A 23,806-nucleotide genomic window follows, 5' to 3' on the forward strand; every position below is an offset into this window, starting at 1 on the left:
TTCAATGTTGGCTGTGAGATTTTCATATATGTCCTTTATTTTGTTGAGGAACTTTCCTTCTATACTTATCTTTTGAAGTGTTTTTTAATCAAGAAAGGATGCTGGATTTTGTCAAATGCCTTTCCTACATCAATCACGATGATCACGTGGCTTTTCCTTCTATTTCTTACTGTGATATATTACGTTAACTGACTTTCTTACGTTGGACTACCCCTGTATACCAGGAATAAAACCCGCTTGATCATGGTGTTTAATTCTTTTAATATGCTGTTGGATCTGATTTGCAAGTATTTTGTTGAGAATTTTTCCATCTATGATTATTAGAGAGATTGGTCTGTAATTTTCTTTTCTTGTATCTTTATCTGACTTTGGTATTAGGGTGATGTTGGCTTCATAAAATGTGCTGGGTAATTTTTCCTTCTTTTCAATTTTTTGGAAGAGTTTAAATAGGATTGGCATTACTTCTTCTTGAAATGTTTGGTAGAGTTTGCCTGTGAAGCCATCTGGTCCTGGACTTTTCTTTGTTGGAAGATTTTTGATGACTAATTAAATCTCTTTACTTGTGATTGGTTTTGCTGAGTTCCTGTATTTCTTGTAGAGTCAATGTGGGTTGTTCATGCATTTCTAGGAATTTGTCCATTTCATCTGGATTGTCTAATTTGTTGGCATACAGTTTCTCATATTATCTTCTTATGATTCTTTTTATTTCTGTGGGGTCAGTCATAATGCCCCCCCATCTCATTCTTGATTTTATTAATATTTGCATCTTCTCTTCTTCTCTCTCACTCTCTTTTTTTTTGTTAGACTAACTAAGAGTTTGTTGATTTTATTAATCTCAGAGAACCAGGTTTTGGTTTTGATTTTGTCTATTTTTTGTTTTTGTTGTTGTTCTCAATTTCCTTTATTCTGCTCTAATCTTTGTTCTTTCTTTCTATTTGCTTTGGAATTGGTTTGCTGTTCTTTTTCCAGTTCTTCCAGTTAGGTCTTTTATTTTTACTTCTTTCTTCTTTTTTTAATATAGGCAGTTTGGGCTATAAAGTTCCCTGTCATCACTGCTTTAACCGTATCCCGTAAGTCTTGATAAGTTCTTATTTTCATTCATCTTGAGATATCAACTAATTTTTCTTGCAATTTCTTCCTTGATCCATTAATTGTTTAGGAGTACTTTTTAGCGTCCATGTATTTGCAAATTTCCCCCTTTCCTGCCTATTATTTATTTCCAGCTTCATTCCATTATGATCAGAGAAGGTACTTTGTATAATTTCAATCTTCTTAAATTTACTGAGAGCTGTGCTGTGGTCCAGCATGTGGTCTATCCTGGATAAAGATCCATGAGCACTTGAGAAGTGATATAACCTGGTGATATGAGGTCCAATTTTCTGAGTATGTCTGTCAGGTACAGATCATTTATCGTATTGTTCAAATTCTCTGTTTACTTGTGGACTTCTGTCTGTTGCTCTATCACTGATGTGAGTGGCATGTTTAAGTCTCCAACTATTATTGTAGAGATGTTGATTTCTCCTTTCAGTTTTGCCAGAGTTTGCGTCACATATTTTGGGGTGCCCTGGTTAGGTGCACAGATATTTATGACTGGTACTTGAGGGAAGGCTATCTAGGCGAGCTACGGTGGGCTAGGGAAACCGGTAGAACGGATTCCTGCTCTCCGCAGGGGCATGGGCGAGTCCCGCCCTCCCTGTCTGGCGAACGGGCCGCCCGCTCTTCGCCGAGGTACGGGCGAGCCACGCCCTCCCGACCGTTCCTGCCTCACCGCCGAGCCCGACCTACTGCCTCCCCCACTTCCCCCTCGCCGGGGCCATGCCATCCAACGACCACCGGCCAATCCCCGCCAGCCAACTTTCACATCGCCTAACTCCCACCAGCTTCAACTGACCAATGCCCCACACGCCGTCTCCTGCCTGCCCCGTCCCCTCACCCCACAATATATATTGTCCAGCACTTCCTGAATAAAGCAGACTGCACACTGCCACCACTTGCCATCCCCGCAGCATTCTTCGTGCCCGCTGTGCGTCCGCCTAGCCCCCCCCCCCACCTCGAGCAGCCTGGGCAAAGCCAAAGGAACCCTGACATCAGGTACTCCTTTCTGGTGGATTGAGCCTTTTATTAATATATAATGGCCTTCTGCATCTCTTATCACTTTTTTTTTTTGCATTTACAGTCTGTTTTGTCCAACACAAGTATAACTACCTCTACTCACTTTATGGTTATTGTTTGTGTGAAGGATCTTCCAACCTTTCCTTTCAGTCTATTTGCATCCTTTTTTTTTTTAAAAAAAGATTGATTGATTGATTTCTCCCCCACCCCCTCCGTTGTCTGCTGTCTGTGTCCACTCTTCTGTATCTGCTTTTCTTTTGGCGGCATCCTGGGACCTTCCAGAGTGGGAGAGAGGTGCTCAAACTCTTGCGCCACCTCAGCTCCTTGGTCTGCTGCATCTCTTATTATCTCTCCTCTGTGTCTCTTTTTGTTGCGTCATCTTGCTGTGCCAGTTCTCTGTGTTGGCCAGCTTGCCATGCCAGCTAGCACTCCTGCACAGACCAGCACTCTGTGTAGGCCAGCTCTCCACTCAGGCCAGCTTGCTTTCACCATGAGGCCCTGGGAATTGAACCTTGGACCTCCCATATGGTAGACAGGAGCCCAATTACTTGAGCCACATCTGCTTCCCTATTTGATTCCTCGGGTCTAAGGTGAGTCTCCTGTAGAAAGCATATGGTTGGCTCATGCTTTCTTATCCATTCTGTCAGCCTATATCTTTTGATTAGGGAGTTTAATTCTTAACATTAAATGTTATCACTGTAAAGACATTACTTCAACCATTTTATCCTTTGGTTTTCATATTTCATATCTCATTTATGTCTGTCTTTTTACCCTTTTGGTTACCCTGATAGTCTTCACAACTATACTTTCCTCCAATCTTCTCTCCCTTGTCTTTTCTTTTCTGGCTGCAGAACTCCCTTTAGTGTTTCCTGCAGAGATGGATTCTAGTTTACAAACTCTGTTTGCCTGTGAATATTTTAAACTCACCATCATTTTCGAAGGACAGTTTTGCCAGATAAAAAATTCTTGGCTGGTAGTTTTTATCTTTCAGTACCTTAATTATATCAAACCACTGCCTTCCTACCTCCATGTTTCCTGAAGAAAAATCTACCCTAAGTCTTAATGGACATACCTTGAATGTGATGTTTCACTTCTCCCTTGCTACTTTCAGAATGTTCTCTTTATCTTTGGTATTTGGCATTCTGAATTTTATATGTCTTGGGGTAGGTCTATTTGGATTTATTCTAGTTGAGATATGCTATGTTTCTTGGACATGTGTATTATGTCTTTCATAAAAGTTGGGAATTTTTGGCTATTATTTCATTAAATCCTCTTTCTGCCCCCTTTTCCTTCTCTTCTTCTTCTGAAACTACCATAACATGTATGCTGGTGCACTTTGTGTGATCATTCAACTCCCTGAGGCCCTGCTCAATTTTCCCCCTTCTTTTCCCTGTTATTCTCTCTTTTCAACTGTTCTGTCCTCTACATCAATAATTCTTTCTTCCATGATTTCAAATCTGTTGTTGTATACCTGTTGTATTTTTAATTTTACTTATTGTGTCTTTCATTCCCGTAAGTTGTTAATTCAAATTTTTCTGTTTTCCCAGTGTCTTTTAAATTTTTTTTCTTTTTTCTTAATGTCCAGTGTATTCTTAATGTTTTTTATTTCTTTAGCCATTTTGTCCTTCAACTCCATGATTTGATTTAGGAGATTTGTATGAATCTCATTGATTAGCTGTTTCAAGTCCTGTGTCTCATCTGGAGCTTTGATTTGTTCCTTCACCTGAGTCCTAGCTTCTTTTTTCTTAGTATGTTCGTAATTTTTTGCTGATGTCTAGGCATTTCATTATGATGCTGAGCTTACTTACTTTGATGTTCAGTTTCTCTCTCTTGCCTAGAGATCTACTGTTAAGTGGCTGTGTGCTATCACTGTTCTATGATTCCTGGTTCAATTTGTTCTAGATACTCAGGATTTCACCTGTTTAACTGCTCAAGCCAGGGTTAAGGACCCAGTAATTGGGTGCAGGCCAGTTTCCAAGGGCCTTGATGAAGGAGGCAGTAAAGGTGTGAGATTGCTTCTTTTATTTTTCACTTTTCCCTTCTTTTCATGCACTTTTCTGGTATGCCAGAAGACGGCACTCTTTGGCAGACCTCTCAGCTCAGACTCCAGATGCTAGGGGGTAGAATGCATTCACTGTAACTCCACTGGGTGGGAGATGCAGAAGCAATGTCCATAGGGCAGGCCAAGCCTTGCAAACAAATTTTCTCAAAAGCTGTTCTCTTCTCTTGGTTGGCTATACCCTCCTTCCCTCTGTGTCCTCAGCAACTAGCCCAGAGCAGTAGGGAGGGTGTTTGAGAAGGCAAATTATCTTTAGCTCCCTGCCATCTCTCAGGGCAAACAATGTCACAGTCCCACCTTGCCTGGAATTTTATGATCCCTCCAATGCAGCAGACCAATTTGTTGGGCAAAATCTGAATTTGCTGTAGGCTGTGTCCCTCCCTCTCTCCTCTCTTGGGGAAGAGGACCCCTGCAACCCCTCAGTCCCAAGCTGCCTGCCAGGAGATCAGAGGAACTGCTGCTGTTTACTCATGGATTTTTCCAGCCAGCCAAGACTCCTTTCCTGCACCCTTCTATTTTCTGGGAGGTGTTGCGCCTTCCCCTGGTGTCCTAGGCCCTAGAATGCCCCTCCAGACAGTCTCTGCCTGTCCTCTGTTTTTCTGGGAGGTAAGTGATCCCTCTGTCTCTCTAATTCTCCATTTCCCAGAAGTCTAATACCGTTTTTTAAATTACATATTATGGATAACAGTTTTTAAATTGATTTTACTTCAAATATGGTGCCCTTAGATCAAGGTTTTCCCTTTTCTCAGTTTCACCTTAGTAACTCAAGTCATTAATATCTGAATGTCTATTTATGCCAGGCACTGTGCTTGACTGGTACACAGTCCTTGCCCTGGCAGTACTTAAATTCTCTCAGGAGAGAGACAAACAAATAATAAACAATAACTATGATTCATGCTACAAGATGAGAAGTAAAAATATCAGACAACAACGGTGGGACCCAATCCAGTTTAGGAGTGGGAGATGGTTAGGAAAGGTTTCCCTGAACAAACCAACATTTCCATTAATATCTGAAGAATGACTATAAGTTAGCTAGCAAGATAGGAAGAAAGGGAAAGCCATGTACAGACTCAGAGGCAGGAAGGAGCTTTCAGGAACTAAAAAATGTACATATACATATAACTGGAGAGAAAACAAAAAGCCAGTGGGAAAAGGATGAGGAAGAGATGAGGTTGGAGAGGTGGGTGGGGCCAGATCAAGCATGACCTAGAGATCACATGAAAGATTTTAGATTCATCCTAAAAGCAGTGGAAGTCTCTTAAAAAGGTTTTCTGCAACATAGTGACATGATTCCATTTATATGTGGGGATCACTCAGGCTGCCATGTGGGACATGGACTGAAGAAACCAAGTGTGGATAATGAAGACTAGATAATAAGAAATCAGTAAGGCAGCTGATGCTCTGAGCAAGATCAAAAAAATGATAGGCATGGGAAGTGGACTTGGCCCAGTGGTTAGGGCATCCGTCTACCACATGCGAGGTCCGCAGTTCAAACCCCAGGCCTCCTTGACCCGTGTGGAGCTGGCCCATGCGCAGTGCTGATGCACGCAAGGAGTGCCCTGCCACGCAGGGGTACCCCCCATGTAGGGGAGCCCCATGGGTAAGGAGTGCGCCCCATAAGGAGAGCCGCCCAGCACGAAAGAAAGTGCAGCCTGCCCAGGAATGGCGCCACACACACAGAGAGCTGACACAACAAGATGATGCAACAAAAAGAAACAGATTCCCATGCGGCTGACAACAACAGAAGCGGACAAAGAAGAACATGCAGGAAATAGACGCAGAGAACAGACAACTGGGGCGGGGGGGGGGAGGTGGGGAAGAGAGAGAAATAAATAAAATAATAAGGGCAATAAGATGAAGAAAAGTGGGATATTTTAGGAGGGAATACCAACTGTTTTTGGTGATAGCTTTGATACTTCTCTTACCCTCTCTCCCATATCCAGTCCAACTCTGGCACGGGTAACTAGGTAAATGGTAATGCCACTCAGGGCTAAGGAACTCTTTAGGAAGCGCAGACTTTTCTTGGGTGGTGATGGGGAATGCGATAAGAAAGCGGATGAGGGGAAACCGATATGGCTCAACCAACTGGGCTTCCATCTACCATACAGGAGGTCCAGGGTTTGATGCCCAGGACCTCCTGGTGAGGGCAAGCTGGCCCATATGGAATGCTGGCCCACAGAGGAATGTGGCCCCACACAGTAGTGCTGCCCTGCTTGGAAATGCTGCCCTGTGTGGGAAAAGTTGCCCCACACAGGAGTGCCAGTCAACACAGAGAGCTGGTACAGCAAGATGACCCAACAAAAGACACAGAGGAGAGAAAAATAAGAAGACAGGGAAACGGACTTTGGCCCAGTGGTTAGGGCGTCCGTCTACCACATGGGAGGTCCGCAGTTCAAACCCCGGGCCTCCTTGACCCGTGTGGAGCTGGCCATGCGCAGTGCTGATGCACGCAAGGAGTGCCGTGCCACGCAAGGGTGTCCCCCGCGTGGGGGAGCCCCACGCGCAAGGAGTGCGCCCCGTAAGGAGAGCCGCCCAGCGTGAAAACGCCCAGCGTGAAAAGAAAGAGCAGCCTGCCCAGGAATGGCGCCGCCCACACTTCCTGTGCCGCTGACGACAACAGAAGCGGACAAAGAAACAAGACGCAGCAAATAGACACCAAGAACAGACAACCAGGGGAGGGGGGGAAATTAAATAAATAAATAAATCTTTAAAAAAAAAAAAAAAAAAAAAAAAAAAAAAGAAGACATAGCAGAACAGGGACCTGAGGTGGCACAAGAGAGCAATCACCTCTCTCCCACTCCAGAAGTCCCAGGATCTGTTCCTGGAGCCACCTAATGAGAACACAAGCAGACACAGAAGAACACAAAGTGAATGGACACAGAGAGCAGACAATGGGGGGAATAGAGGAGAGAAACAAAATAAATCTGTGAAGAAAAAAAAAAAAGAAAAGGGATGAGTTCTATTTTGGAAATGTTAAATTTCTGTGCCTCTCAAACACTCATATGGTGATGTTAAGTAGGTTGGCTATATGAATCAAGAAGAGGGAGGGATCTAGCTAAATAACGAAATTTGCAATTGTCATTTGCATAAATGGTAACTGATGTCATGGGACTAGAAGCTATTTCCAAGGGAAAAATGGCACAGAGAGGTGAGAAGATGGTCTAAGATCCCGTCCTGAGGTGTATGAACATGTTTAAAAGTTGGTAGAAGAGGAGGATCTAGAAAAGGAGACTGAGAAGGAAAACAGCTGGAGAGTTAGGAAGGAAACCAAAAAAGTGATACATCACAGAAATCAAGGGAAGACAAAATCCCAGAATAGTGGGTTTGAATAGTAGCCCTCCCAAAAGATATTTCCACGCCCTAACACCCAGAACATGTGAGTGTTACCAAATTTGGAAAAATTGCCTTTGCAGATGTAATTAATTTAAGGATCTTGAGAGGAAGAGATCATCCTGAATTACCATTTTGGGCCCTAAATCCAATGACAAGTGTATTTACAAGGGAAAGGCAGATTGGAGACAGACAGAAGAAGAGGACGCAATGTGATCACATAGGCAGAGGATGGAGTGAGGAATGCTGGCATGCCAGCAGTCGCCAGAAACTAGAAGACACAAGGAACGTTTTCTCCTGTACAGCCTCCAGAGGGAGTGTTAACAGCAGTCACAGGAAACTAATTCACCCAGTAAGGTAGGAATGTTGAAGACTGCCAGAAGGCTGAACAGTCAAGTAAGAGGCAGTCTGAGCAATGGCCACAGAATTTAGGACAACAGAGGCCTTTGCTGACCCCAGTGAGATCAATTTCTGTGGAGACAAATAAAGGTGAAAGCCAAATGGAAGTGGGATGAATTGTAGGTGATGGCAAGTATTAGATAATAACTCTTGCAAGGAGTCCAGCTGCTAAAAGAAGGGATAGGAAATGACAGAAACTGGAGATTGAGAAGGCCTATAGAAACTATTTTTAAGGAATGGAGAGTCTAGAGCATGTTTAAATGTCCAAAGAAAGGGTCCAATAGAGAGGGAGAGGCTACAAATACAAGAGACAAGGGAGTATTGGCAGTGTAAAGCCCTGGGAGGCAGAGAGGATATTTACTTGTTTTTTGTTTTTTGAGTAGGTAATACATTCTCATGATTCAAAATGCAAATACCTGGGATTCTTAATTAGTAATAGATGGTTGCATAGTAAGCATGAAATGAGCAGAGGGATGAAGAGCATCAGGAGAGACTTTATTAATCACAAAGCATATGAAACATCTTTAATCCATGACAAGAAACTTTACTTCCCTGGTGGTAAAGAATGTTTATGTTCCCCATTAAGTCCCCTAACAGTTGCTGGATCAGCCTATAAAATTCTGACTTGCTTTATTTTTGTTTCCTTTCTAATTTTTTTTGCAGGGCCATATATATATATATTTACAGAAGCAACACAAGAAATAATTTTATAAAACCTTTTAAATTCATGTGGATCATACTTTAATATGCCATGTTATAATTTGCACTAAAATAATTTGTTTCCCTGTTTTATAAGGTCTTCTACTAGGTTAAAAAACCCATCAGATTTTTTCCCATCATTTGGTGGGTGGTAGAGATGGAAAAGAGGCAGAGGGAGTAGTAGTTCAGCTTTTGTGGGCAGTGGAGTAGGGGGAATATGTAGGATATGTATCTTCTAAATTAGAATGATTTTGTTCCCTGTACTTCCATTTCATTTGTTCACAGAGAAGCTACTAACAGAAAATAAGAAGTCACTGTACTAAGTTTTCCTTTATCCACCTCACTGCACAAATGTTCCATTAGTTATCTTCAATTTTATGCAAGAAATGTGCTTGCAAATAAAATGTTAATGGCTTGTTAAGAATATAGAAAACTGGACTTACCTGCAATTAGGCAACGAGAGGCTTTAAAACCTCTTACTAATTGTTGAGAAAGTCAGAAAAAGGAGGAAAAGCATTGATACAATTCCCTAATAGTAAAATACATTAAAACAAAATTAAATCATGGGAAGCAGATGTAGCTTGAGTGGTTAAGTGCCTGATTCCCACGTACAAGGTTGTGGGTTCAATCTCTGGGTACCGCCTTAAAAAAATTAAATTACAAGTAGAGCCATCTTCTAAAATAAACTCAAGGGTGCCAGATTAGAAAGAAAATATAAGTAGAACAAATCTCTTCTCTACTGTTGTTTAAAATGTGTCCTAGCCCAACCTACAAATTTGCCCACTGATGAAGTAAAATCTGAAAATCTGGATACAGACACATTGGGAGTAAAGACACAGAATGTAAATATAGAGACAGTCAAGTCCTTGGAATAGAGCCAAGAAAACAAACGGGATGCACACTAAAATAGGATTAAGAATGCATTTAGTAAACTGCCAGAAGGCAGAGTCTAATTCAGTGCTTTTCAATCTCTGGAGCACATCAGAATCACCTGAGAGCTTTTTCACAACTATACCTTTCAGATATTTGGATATATTAGGTCAGAGCCAAGACCCAACATTTGTAGTTTTACCTAAATGCTCAGGTGCTTCTGATGTATAGTAAAGAATAAGACCGGTGGCGGACTTGGCCCAATGGATAGGGCATCCGTCTACCACATGGGAGGTCCGTGGTTCAAACCCTGGGCCTCCTTGACCCGTGTGGAGCTGGCCCATGTGCAGCGCTGATGCGCTCAAGGAGTGCCCTGCCACGCAGGGGTGTCCCCCACATAGGGGAGCCCCACGCGCAAGGAGTGCGCCCCGTAAGGAGAGCCTCCCAGTGCAAAAGAATGTGCAGCCTGCCTAAGAATGGCACCGCACACAGAGAGCTGACACAACAAGATGACGCAACAAAAAGAAACACAGATTCCCAGTGCCGCTGACAACAACAGAAGCGGACAAAGAAGATGCAGCAAATAGACACAGAGAACAGACAACTGGGGTGCGGGGGAGGAAATAAATAAATCTTTAAAAAAAAAAAAAGACCAATTCCTCTGATATAATGGTAAAGTATCTGTGGAGGAGTCTAAATCCTAATTACACTAATTCTTACATGAGCAATTCCCAGATTTGTGTTCTACAAAACAGTAGAATCATTCAAACTGGAAGAAATCCATACCATGGATCCCATCACCAAAGGAGACCACATGTTCATTTTATAAATAAATAGTATGTTCCTGGGAAAAAAGGACTTTTTGCCATAGCAAAGAGGAAAAAGTCAAGCAGCCTAAAAGCATGTAATCAGGTAGAAAAAACTGTATTCACTAGAAGTCTTTTCAGGAAGAGTATACCTCTTTGGGTGGGAGAAACTCCTTGCAAATTAATTTGGGGAAGAAGGAAAGTCCTTGAGGAACGGGTATAAGGGCACAACTGTTCCATGGGAAAAGGAGAACATTTCCCTGGCTAATGGGGCACGGTGCTGGAACAGAAAGAAGAAGAAAAAACTAGGAGTGGTACATTTCACATAGCAAAATGTCTCATATAATGTGGCCTCCCTGCCAAGACCTTCAATTTTCAGTAAAGCCCATATAAAGCTTAGAAACCTGTGGGGTTTTGGTGTGGAAACCATAGAAGCAGCAGGACTTTATGTCTAAGTAACAAGGGTGGAAGTGAAGTAATTCATGAATTGGGAAAGCATCTGAGGCAAGTGTACCCAGACCTAGAGTTTACATGCAGGAAACAATCTACCCAAATATAAAGGGGAAAGACTAGAATAAAAGAAAAGTTCTTCTAACCACTTCACTAACAGTGTCTCTTTAATTCTTCATAACAATTCCATAAGGTAGGCACTGTTATTATCCCAGAATTTTCAGTTGACTTCCCAGTCATTCAGATATTAAATACCTTGCCTTAAGTAAAATCTAGTAAGTGCCAGAATTGGGCTTTATAGGTCTTTTTGACGCCAAAGTCCTGCTCCGAACCAATCTACAGTCTCATACTTTAGTTCCAGAAAGGTTATCATATAAAACTCTGATTTCTCTCAAATATTACAAATGGGGGTAGGGAACTAGCTGAAGAAAAATGGTATTCAACCAAAAGGACTGAGTTCTATGGAAGGAAAAGACAAACAAGGTCATACCACATGCTAGTGTGTTTAAATCAAAATAAATTATATTTGTTACCATAAATTATAAAACTCCATTCACTTTGAAGCTTGCTGGCACTTTTAGAATGAGAGAGGAGACCCCCAGATAGATCTGCAATCCCTTACCCACAATTCTAAAATCCAAAAAGCTCAAAAAAATTAATTTGGTGTCAAAATTCAATTGACAGTTAAAACATGGCCTGAATTGATATAAAGCTATGTCTAGACTTTATTTATCCCCCTAATGTAAATACTCTAGTTTTGCTCAAAAATATTAATGTGTATCATCAATGATGCTGTTCCAGACCTAGTAGGAGTATTACATATGAAAAAGGAAAAGGCATCGTTATAAAAATTTGAAAAATTCTGAATTCTGAAACTCACCTGGCATCAACAGTTTTGGGGATTATGGACCTGGATTCCAAGGTTTTTTAAAAACAACTTTCAACAATGATCAGACCATAGTTACTGAGTCTTTAAGATTTAACAATAGGTAAATTTTTAAAACTATTTTCAGGATAACATAGGATTAATTTTCTTTTTCTTTTTTTTTTTTTTTAACCCAAGTAAGGATGGTAAAATATTCTTATCATATAACTTTATAGAAGGACATTTTAGCACCAAAAAATGCAGCGAAGTCCAAATTTCAAAGCAAAGGACAATTCTTTTTCTTATATCACAATAGGCTGGTAAAAATTCACCTGGGACCAGCATTGGTTTGGTCTGAGGCACAAAGTCAAGAAGGTTTGCAGAAGTTGTTAAAAATACAGACCCAGGTTTCATCCTAGGAGGTTATGATTCGAAAGGTCTGGAGGGGAAGCCCCAAATCTATCTCGCTAGCTAGCTAGCCAGCTATTAGTAATAGAAGCTACCGGGTTTTTTTGATGTAAAGAGCCAGGATTGGGAACCAAAGGTCTAGTCTGTAGGATCTAGTTCTACCATCCTTTTCCTTACCAATATTTTTCTGAGGGGATGAGGGGGCCAAAAGAGCAATGTTTCTAAGTAGGGAATCTGCTCAACCCACTGCTATGTTACCAATTATTCCTCCAACGTCTATGCTTGACCAGCTGGTCAACTCAAGCGCTGAGGTTATTAGCAGTGGAACAATGGAAATTAGAGAGTTGACAAGCAAGAAAAACTTGTTGAAGCAAAACTCCTCTATGAAAAGGTGTGGCTTCCAGTTTACTTTCTCTTCAGTCCAAAGACTTCTATATATGGTGCCTAAATTCAGCACAGGTATCTTTGTCTTTCATCAAAACAATAATAAAAATTTAAATATACATGTGCATATGGGTGTCTGTGTATTCCCAAATATTTGTTTACAGCTGCTTCCAGTATCCAGCTTCCATGCCAAGTCTACGAATTGCACCTTTATTTTTCATCTTCAGAGGGATTACAAGAATTACTAGTATTAACTCAAGTAACATATGACCAATCACTAAAAAAATGGAAAATCCATAGAATATATGATGTTTTGTGAAGCAGCTTATATTCCCTAACACTCCAGTATGATAAAATAATTCCAGTGGAAAAGTTTGATTTGGAAAAAGTCTCTCTTGTTCCATTAAATTACTGTTAAACAACAACAACAAACAGCTTAAGAATGAACATGGCTAATATCTTTTAAAAAACACAAAACTTTGAATTTAATAAGCACTAAAAGTCCTCTACTAGTTAAAAAAAAATTTACTGAGTCCTTCTAAAGCAAGACTAACTGCTAAATGGGGGAGACAAAGGGGCATATGAATAAACCTATTCTTATGGGGTGAATCACTAAATCCTATTTAACTAGAAGCTCCTGGTCTCTAAGTCTTGCAAATTAAACAAACTTTCTTTCACTTGACACTTGATCTAAAATTTCACATGGTAGGAGATTCCCACCTTTGCAAAGACTTCAATCATGAAATAAGAATTGTGTTATATCACTGTTTTGCTCATTACGTGAACACAATGCTAGGCTTGTAGTAGAGGGTTGAATCTTTCATGATTTGCTCCATACCCTCAGTGCTTCTTACACTCCCAGGCCAACCAAAGCTTTCTTCTAGGACAGGGGTTCTTAGCCTTTTTTGTTACATGGACCCTTCTGCCAGTCAGGTGAAAACCACAAACCCCCTTACTAAGTCACTCTATATTGTGTATTATTTAATAAATATATCACACCTGTACAAGCACATCTCCACAAGAATAATGTTTTTTTGAATTTCAATTCAAGTTCACAGACCCCTTGTTAAAAACCCTTGTTCTAGGACCAGATTTCTAGATTCTACTGTTAGTACGCAGCAGTGATTCTCAAAATATAGTCTCCCAAACAGCAACATCAGCAGTATCTCGGAACTTGTTAGAAATGCAAACTCTCAGGCCCCATGCCAGACCCGCTGAATCAGAAACTGGGGTGGGGCTCAGCAACCTGTGTTGTAACAAGCCCTCCAGGTAACTCTGAAGCAGGTTTAAGTTTGAGAACTACTGACATACAACTACTAGAAAAATGTGTTTCCTTCTGTAGGTCCAAACCAGGGATACTGCGCAATAAAGACACCCACTTAAAAGACAATCCCCTCACAATTTCCACCCTCAAGCCAAGGTGTTTTACTTGTATTAGTTAAATAACAAGAAAACAAGCCACAATTAGAGATTCAGTCTGAAAAGTATACTTTTGGGGTGGGGGTGGGGGTGTGGAGGCAGTTCCCATCCGACCTGATCTACAATACACTACATCCTCTTACATCTAAAGTTCTGAAAAAAGGATCTTAATAATGGTGAGGCTCAGACACTCTAGGATGTCAATAATAAAATATCAACTAGGTCTGAATATACCAGACTTATCCTAGAGAAGAAAAGTAGAATCATTTGTTATATTTTAGAACTGCATTCAATGGAGAGTCAAAGTTTAAGTTTTTTTTTTCACCTTTATATTTCCAAGTTAAGAGAAATAAAACAAAATTAAACCAGAATATCCCATTCTTCAAAGGCATCTATCTAGCCAGGGGCAATTTTAGTATGTTACTTTCTGCTTTTCAGCAGAGATAAAGTAGTCCTGGTAGGCTCATTTTGTATAATTGTGAGGCTACAGAAGGAAACAGTTATATCTGTTTAATATCAGAATAAAGTTCCTATTAACCCTCAGATGGTGACTGTGATACCTCAGCACCAGCACCAGTACTCAGCAATAAAAAGAACACCACTGTCAACTAAAAGCAACATCTCACTAGATAATTACGTTCTGTTCTGCTCCTGTTTATACTAAATCATTATGTTAAACTTTCCTTCCCGAGATCACTGCTTTTAAGAGGTAGGCAAGACAAGTCTATGGTCCACAAAGCATCTACTTCCAAAAAGCAAATAATTCCCTTGCACCTGCTGTTTCAGAGCACAAAGAAGAGTGCTTTCTAATTATTTTATACAGGTAGTTCAACACATTAAGCCAAACAAAAATAGCACAAAAGAAAACCACAGACCAATTTCTATGATATGAACATTTAACTTCAAATAAACATAAGCAAATGAAATCAAGCAATTTATTTAAAACCAATGCAAATAAAAACCCACTTTGATCAAGTAAGGCTCAGCCCAAAAATCCAAGGGTGGTTTAAAATGAAGAAACATAAAAATATAGTTTACCAATTAAAAAGCAAAGAAGAAAAATACTATATGATCATCTCAATAGTTGCAGAAACGTGTTTAATAAAAATTCAATATCCACTTTTTTCCAGCTCAATACAAGTTTATTACTTGCTCAGGAAAAGACCAGGCAATATCCATTTTGATACGACTCATTTACAAAGGAATAAAATCAAGCTGCTTTAATGTAAACGGTATACTCACATAAGCATCTCTCTGTCCCAAGCCTTTAGTGTATTCCCAATAAAGACAGGAAAAAGATTAGGAATGTACACTATCATAACCACTCTTTAACTTTGTTTGAGTGCTACCCCCAAAGCAATGAGTCAAGAAAGCAAGATAAGAACTATAAATTTGGGAAGGGATAAGAGTATCTTTATTCACAATTGTGATTTTGCAGCAAGACTAAGAATCAACTGAAAACTATTTAAAAAAGCAAACAAACAGTAAGAGAGCAAAATAGCAAGACCGGTGGCAAAATAAATGTAAAAGAATAAGTTTTTGTATAAACCAGTAACAAAAGAGATTTTTTTTAAAAAAAAGACCCAATCTATAGTACTACAAAAATTAAAATTCTTGGGAATAAATCTAAAAAATGCATAGAACATAAAACAATTCATTGAGGGACATTTAAAATGACTTGAAAAATGGATGGGCATGTCATAAAATGTTAACTCTTCCCAAATATATCTATGATTCAATTAAATTCCAAAGAAACTCCCAATGAGAAATGAGAATTGACAAATTGAATCTAATTTCATTTGGCCAGTAATTGCATAATTATAGTCAATAGAATGTTTTTTCTAAAAAAATGAGGAGAAATACAAAATTAAAATAATTAAAACAGTATAGAATAAGCATAGGATAAATATTTCAATGAAATTCCAGAAACAGGAATCTGGTTTATGTTAAAAGTTGCATTTCAAATAGTGGAGAAAGAATAATAAGGACATAAATGTCCTCATTTAATAAGGACAGCTAGGACAGCTAGTTAAGGGGGTGGGGGCAAGATAGAACAGAAAAAAACAGGCTTTCAACCTCCACACAAAGATAATTATATAGAGTATAAGGTTTAAAATGTTTTAAAAAATGAACTCAGGTAGAGCATTTAAAGAAGTATTATTTAACTTTTGAGTGGGGGGGGAAGGGAAAAAAGGGATATATTTGATTACAGTACAGAAAAAAACGTTTTCATTCAGCAAGATAAAAAAGAAGTTAAAAAAGAAATTACTGGGTGCAAATATTAGCAACATCAATGAGAGAGAAAAAGTTTATATCCTTAGTCTATAAAGAACTCTTAAAAATTACTAAGAAAAAGAAATGCTTCAATAGAAAAATGGACAATGAAGAAAGAGGCTATTTCCACAAGAATAAAAATGGCCAAAAGGCATATCGAAAAGATTCAAGGACACCAGAAATCAAAGAAATGTAAATTAAAACAATGAAATGTTCTGCTTAAAGACCAGCAAAGACAGCTAGTGTGGTAAGGCGGGAGGGGTCCCAACCGCCAGGACAGGAGCTCTTGGCTCTTGAGAGGACTAGAATACTTATACACTGTTGATAGGAGTATAAACTGAAACAATTTCTCTAGAGGATAATTTGAAAATTTATAGTTAGTCTAAGGAGATAGTTGCTCAAGTCCACTAAAGAGTATGTTCAAGGAATTTCACCAAAGGGGTGGCAACAGTTACATTACTATACATCCAGCTATTAAAAATGATGCCAGGATATTTTTATGGCCATGGATATATGACCAAAATATATTAAGTGAAAAGACTATGATTCGAAAATTTTTTTAAAAAAATGTTTGTGGGGAGTGGGTGTAGCTCAGTGGTTTGAGTACCTGCTTCCCATGTAGGAGGTCCTGGGTTCAGTGCCCTGGTACCTTCTAGAACAATAACACCACCACCAAAAACACATAATCCTTGTGAAGCTCAGTGGTCTGAGTGCCTGCTTCCACATATAAGTCCTGGGTTCATTCCCCCGTATCTCCTTAAAAAAAAAAAGATCATATGCATCAAAAAAGGTTTAAAAAGCAAAAATCCAGATTGTTTTGAGTAGCAGACTTACAGATTGTTTTTCTTTATATTTTGTTTCCCGAATTATTACAAAAAAGAGTGTGCTTTCCTTGATAATCAGGAAGAAATGTTATTTTCATTTATGTATATTTAAATCTCTTTTCTTTTCATTATTTTTACTTACGTATGTGAGTCACATGTAGACTAGAGGACTTGAATTTCTGCCCCTTGTAGTAGATCAGCCACTTTGGAGACGCATGTTAGACAAAACTGCCCTACCTTCAATTTTTTAAAAAAGGTCCTTCAGTAGCAATACAGAAAAACTACAGTTAGATAACTTAAAAAAGACAAAGTGTAATTACAGCTGAAAATAGTATGTATGCATATAAAAATACTACAAGTCAATTAAAAAAAGAGGGCAGCTATTGAGACAACAGAGACAGCAGTCTGGAATCACTTTTATTTGAAAAATTGCTTTTTTGTTCTCAAAGTATTTTAAAAGTATACAAAATTAAGAAAAAGAAGAAAATAGGTCATTCCTGGGGCCATTCTAATCTTTGCTGCTATTGCTATTCACTGGGTACCAAAAGACAGACAGTTTAGCCCTTCAGATCCTTTTTTCTTCTGTCTTTCTCATAACCCCTTTTCATTCCTTTACTCATTCACTCACCCACTCATTTTTTGAAAAGGTATTACAACGCTAATTATATACATATAAACATATACATATGTATAAAAAAAGCATATTGTGATGTACCTTTCCCATTTCTATCCTCCCAACACAAATAAACACTTTAAAACTGGGTTCTTATATTGTTTCAGTTACCTATTTTTTGCAAATACAAATGCATAATCTTATTTTACCATTCTTTCTCAAGACAAAAAGCAGCATACTATATACACTATTCCATAACATTATTCCTTTTTCAAAATTCACAATATACCTTAGTGTTCTTCTACATGAGTACCCAGATATTCCTCATTCTTTTTCACATATATATAATTGTACAATATTCCATTGTGTGGATGTATCACACAGTTCACTTAACCAGCTCCCTGTTGACGGACACTATCTTGCTATTTCAAACAATAGTGCCAAGTATCACCACGTACTATCTCAAGTCTGTTTCTGAAGGTACCTTTGATGTAGCCCTTAAGAGGTTAAGGGTTTAGCTCATGATATCCACTAGCCTAAGAAGTTGCCTCCTTCTCTGCTCTCATCTCTAATTACAAACAGCAATATGGAGCAAAAGACTCACAAATTTCTTGGACCAAGCAATTGTATTCCTAGGGGATTTATCATAAAACTAAAGCGACTAGGAAACGGACTTTGGCCCAGTGGTTAGGGCGTCCGTCTACCATATGGGAGGTCCGCGGTTCAAACCCCGGGCCTCCTTGACCCGTGTGGAGCTGGCCATGCGCAGTGCTGATGCGCGCAAGGAGTGCCTTGCCACGCAAGGATGTCCCCCGCGTGGGGGAGCCCCACGCGCAAGGAGTGCGCCCATGAGGAAAAGCCGCCCAGCGTGAAAAGAAAGTGCAGCCTGCCCAGGAATGGTGCCGCCCACACTTCCGTGCCACTGACGACAACAGAAGCGGACAAAGAAACAAGACGCAGCAAACAGACACCAAGACGCAGCAAACAGACACCAAGAACAGACAACCAGGGGAGGGGGGGGAAATTAAATAAATAAATAAATCTTTTAAAAAAAAAAAACAACTAAAGCGACTAAACAGAATACCCAAGATGAATCCATTTGTATAAAAAATGCTATAAGTATACACACACACACACACACACACAGGCACACATGAATATGCACAGGAAGTATTAAAATAGCCATTGAAATGTTAATTATTATTTCAAGATGGTGGATCTATAGAGTGCTTTGTATTTTTTTTTCCTTTTGGTAAAATCAGTCATATGTGTACTGGCATATCAGTAAACATACTATCTCTATACTATAACATTAAAAACTAAACATGTAATTCAACTCAATTAATTTGGGTACATTCCTTCAGTCTGTCTTATATTTGCATATTGCTTCAGAGTTCATAAAATTTATGTTTTTCTTCTAGTTACTGCTACAGCAAAAATAATTTATTACCTTAAATAAGACATTCTTCCATCATTCACAAAGCATTTTTATGTGCATTATTTAATTATTACAATAACCCTATATATTTTCATTTTATCATAATGGAAAAGGAAGCAACAGAGAGGTAGTTTTGTCCAAGGCCATGTAAATAGAAAGCTGGCAGTGCCAAATTTCAAACCTAGATCATCTGACTTGAAATGTGATGTGCTATCAAAAACTGATCATTACTTCCTTCATTTGTAACAATACCTCAAGAATTAAACACATAACCAGAGTTTGACAGCTTTATGAATTATCATTACATAGTATAAAGGCTCAGTACTGAATGCTCATAAAATCAGATCTTATTGAAAAACGAGCGTTGACATAGAATCCCCAAAACTCAAGTCACAAGAGGATGTGGATTTTAAGGCTATTCCTAAATATAATATCAGAAACTGGCAAAATATATATGTCTAATATGGCCTAAAATACATGCATAGTGAAAGTGGCAGCCTCTCAAGCCAGAAGAGTCTCATTTTCAAGATGACCTTGGCCTTTGCCACTAGCACTATTTGATTAATATAAAAAAATATAACCCACACTTTTCAAGGTGGGTGGATATAATTTTTTTAAGTTTGAGATTTACAGAACACCCACAGCAGACATTAGCAAAAAAAGAAAAGGTTAATTCTGAAGTATGTCCTACCACAAAAATATTCTTTAAAAAGTCCCTACTTTCAGTCTAATGGTGAACTCCTTCCTCTTCACCCACCAAAGTCTAGTTCAAATATCTCATCTGAGAAATCCTTCCCTACTGTTCCAGATACTAGTTAATTACTCCTTTCTCCAGGTAAGGATAGGATTTTACTCATATGGCTTATCACAACATAAATTAGTGTTCCTGTACCTGTCTCCTTTGCTAGCTTGTGAGCTCCCTGAGAATAAGTTTGATTACATTTTCAGCACCTTGAACAGTGTGGGATATGGGATTTTGAAAGAGTGGGAGCTCGCTAGGCTTTCAGGAAGAGACAACAGCATCTGTAGAGCCCCAGAAGAGTGAAAAAACAGAAACGATACTTCAGGAGCCTAGAGCAGTGAGAGATGAGCTGGAGCGCCAGCAAAAGCCTGACTAAAAAGGCCACCCTGCCCCTTGCGCCCTGCAGACCACCACAGAGCCGCTCCCTCTGCGCTGAGCTCTTGGCTTACAGGTCTCTCTTCCACTAAACTGTGAGCTCTTAAAGGCAACTCTAGGAAGAAATCCTAGCTACAGTCCTCCACGTTCGCAAAGGAGCAACTGAGTGATTACTAAGCACAAATAACCTTACAAAGACTATACAAAAATAAATTTGGTTTTCGGCAACCTTCATACTAATTCACAACAGTAACCAAATCATAGATTTGCAATTTGTCCAGGACTTTTCTTCGATGACTAATAATTGTCATAAATTCTTTGTATTTCTCTAGACATCTGGGCGTTTGCTAGAACAGTTTTTAAAATCTTCCTCTTCTTGGTGTGATTAACATGCTTCAAACATATGGTCCATTAGACAATGCTGCTACCTCAGCATTGTAAAGATTCCTTTTGATCCACTCTACCCACTTATTTCTCTATTCACAACACAGTCTTAACATAATAAAATACAAGGAAGCAAATCGATATGTTACAGATAAGATGAGAAAATAAAAAAATTTTCAGAAAATTTGCAAACTCTTGACCAAAAAAAGAGTGGATATAAGATTAAATTTCCTGCTTACATTTTGCCATTGAAAACTAGGAAAAACAATTTCAATTTATGTAAAGTCATGATACTAAGCACTGTTATCTACACACAAACACACACACACACACACACACACGCTCACACACACCAAAGCTATGAGGCTTATTCCAACATTTCAATTTCCTCCTTCCCCCAAACCCAAACCTCCTGGTCCACTACCTAAATTAGTATTTCCAAACCAATAAAATCTCAGTCAAAACTAAGTGTGGTGAGTTAGTCTCTCCCTGTAAAATTCTTGGCATAATTTTATTTATATTCAACAAAGTCTGCATTATTCTCTAGAAACATATGGTTTGAAACAAAACTATTAAAAACCAAATTGACAGACTACAAAGGTAAATACAGGTTTTCTGCGAACGGACAATAAGGACGTTATTTATAAACAGTTGAATATTGTATTTTCTACAGGTTGGGTGTGATCACATGGTGCTATACAGCCAAAATATGTCCTATATTTTATGACAAACCAGGGAGGAGAGGCCCTCATTTTTACTGCACGCTCTCAGTCATGCCAATGAAGCCGTTTGAAGTATAACCCAATTCCACGTACTTAAAAAGAAAAGTATACATATTAAAAAGAAAAAATATATTAAAACCCTTCTCACCTGTTATTTCCAGAATTACCACCTAAAGAACTGTATTAGGACAAAGATCCCAGGGAGGACAAAATGATCAAATGCCATCTTAAGGAAGCCAAGAATAGTTTACCATGAACAAAACCGATTAAAGTTCCCAAGCTTGCAAAGCTCCCTGTACCGTGTATTCCTCTCTCGCACTCACCTTCCAGCTGCCTGGAAGAGGCATGTGGAAAATGTTAGTTTCCAAGAGAGATGAGGATGAAATTTAGGGGGTGGGAGGGTAAAGGATTCAGGCGCGGAAGGGAAGGCAGAGAAGTGGGCAGGGTCCCACATTCAAATGAGCTCTCAAGAGTGGGGGCTGAAGAAAAGGGGGAGGTGGAGTGGGGACCGAGCCCGCAGCGCGAGGGGGGTACGCCAAGTGGGGGAAGGGCAAGAAGGCGCACCCACCCCCTTCCAGCTCCCGGGCGGGGTGCGGCGCTGGGCTGGCGAGGGGGCTCGAAAGCCAAAGGAACCCGCCTGAGGGCTCAAAACGAAGCTGAGGGGGTTCAGAGAAGTTGAGGGGACGGCGCTCCTGTGAAGGGAAAGAGCCCCCGAGCGGTAGGGGGGAACCCAGCGGACGTCCCTTTCCGCCGATGGCCGCGACCCGGAGCCTCGTCGGCTCTCCTCCCCACTGGGGTTCGGAAAGGGAGGCGTAGGGCGCCCCCAGAGCCCCGACAGCCGCGCTCCCTGCGGGTCCCTTCCCCAGCAGCCCGGCGCCCGAGCCCACCTGGGCTAACCAGAAGCCCCTCCTCCAGACCGTACGCCGCCACTCCTCCGAAAGCCTCAGCCGTAGCAGCAGAGGAGACGGTCGCCAGAACGGTGTCGGCCTTCGACACCAAAACGCTAGCCACAGCACCGGAGGAACGCCGCTACCACTCGCCAGGTTACCTCTCACTGCACACTGGCTCCTCACCCCGCCCCCGAACCCAAGCCATTGGTTGCCGGGCACCGCCCCATTCGCCTATTGGGCTGAAGAGGGCGCCGCTCAGTTGCCTAGAAGGGCATATGTGGTGTTTATTGGTCTAAATGTGCAGCCATTCCCGCCCACCCTTTCAGAAATTCCAGCTTCTGATTGGCCGTAACTTCTGTCTTTTCTCCACCTTCGTTCATTTTCTCCGGGTGGAGCGCCTCCTTGCGGGACGCGCCGGCTCTGATTGGCTGAAAGGACGCTGCACTGGTCGAGGATAGGCATCGCGCCAAGGAGGCGTCCGACCCCCACGTGGGGGAGGAACCCGAAGGCGCAGCACCCCAGGGTTTGTTTACACGACTCTTGCTGCCGCTTCCTTCCATTGGCTGAGTCGGCAGCCACTCCCACCGGCTTGCGCCACTCAGTCTAGCGAGGGGGCCTCAGTAGGATTTCCCTAGCTGTCAATTACCTAGGCAGGCGCTTGCGGCCACCTGGCGCTGGGCTAGACAGTGGGCGATCCGCGAGCCCGACTCCTAGACCCGCTGGAAGGAAGCAGAGGGACTTTTCTACATTTCCGCAAACAAGCCTGATTTCTTGAGTGCTTTTAGAAAGTAAAATCTTATTTTCCCCTCGAGTTTCTCTGCGCTCTTCACCTGCGTCTTACCCTGGCCGTGCTCAAGGTCCCCTCCCTCTTTTCCATTCCTGTTTTCTTTCGGCCAGTCTGAACTAGGGATCATTTTATCAGTCATGTGCGCTAGAATTTCAACCTTTCTTGAGTCCCTGTCTCTTCACCTGTAAATAGGGGCAAACAATAGTACCGGACTAGTAGAACGGTGCTTGGGCAATTATAAGTGCTCAATAAAGATGAATTAGTATTGCTAATGGTGTGAGGGTCGGACAGGGAGAGGAAATAAGCATATAATGGGAGAAATTATATGAAGTTACTGTTCAGTAGTAGAGAAACACAATGAATGAAGAAATCTGAGGAGCATGTAGTCTCCACGATTGAAGCTGTCACAAAAACTCCTGTGAAACTTCAAGGTGTAAACCCTGAGCAGAAGCTGGTCAGACTCTAAAGGGGAGGGCCTTTCAGGGGCCTTTCCAGACAGGGAAACAGCATAAACCAAGGTGTGGAAGAAGGAACGAGCAAGATGGGATTGGTATATAGCACATAAAAGGTGTTATAACAGCTTCTAGTAAATGCTTAATAAATACTAGCTTACTACTATTATTATCATGATTACCATGAGTAGCTTGATCTGGCTGGGGAAGGATGGCACAGGAATGTAGTGGGCCTTATCTGTTAGGCTTTGAATTTTATCCTTTAGGAAATGGGAATTTCTTTATTGAAGTCTATACTTTATAGATCTTTGTCCCACCCATTCCCTGTGCTGACAGTATACATGGTACAAAGTATAGGCTTAGTAAATAAAAGATAAAAATGAGGAAGAGAATTAATTAAATCCAGAATAAATGAATTTGACTATCCAATCACGCAAAAAATATTATTGAGCATCTGCTCTGATGTTCCATGCCCTGAGGTAGGCTCTGGAGAATATGGTTGTG

The 23,806-nt window shown here is 40.5% G+C and overlaps 1 protein-coding gene across 2 annotated transcripts in view; it reads right to left on the reverse strand.

Annotated features, from left to right (window-relative positions):
• Positions 1–22,320, reverse strand: part of PAIP2B (poly(A) binding protein interacting protein 2B) — a 47,825-nt gene extending 25,505 nt beyond the window's left edge. Inside the window, exon 1 of one of the 2 annotated variants that reach the window (XM_004473275.4) lies at positions 22,061–22,320. The gene's annotated coding sequence lies outside the window, so the exon portion shown is untranslated. Of the gene's footprint in view, positions 1–21,496; positions 21,604–22,060 lie in introns of those variants that run through there. The other variant, XM_071208901.1, reaches the window with a different exon arrangement.
• Positions 22,321–23,806: the final 1,486 nt, after the last annotated feature.

This window comes from Dasypus novemcinctus, chromosome 17, assembly GCF_030445035.2.
Source record: "Dasypus novemcinctus isolate mDasNov1 chromosome 17, mDasNov1.1.hap2, whole genome shotgun sequence".
NCBI lineage: Eukaryota > Metazoa > Chordata > Mammalia > Cingulata > Dasypodidae > Dasypus > Dasypus novemcinctus.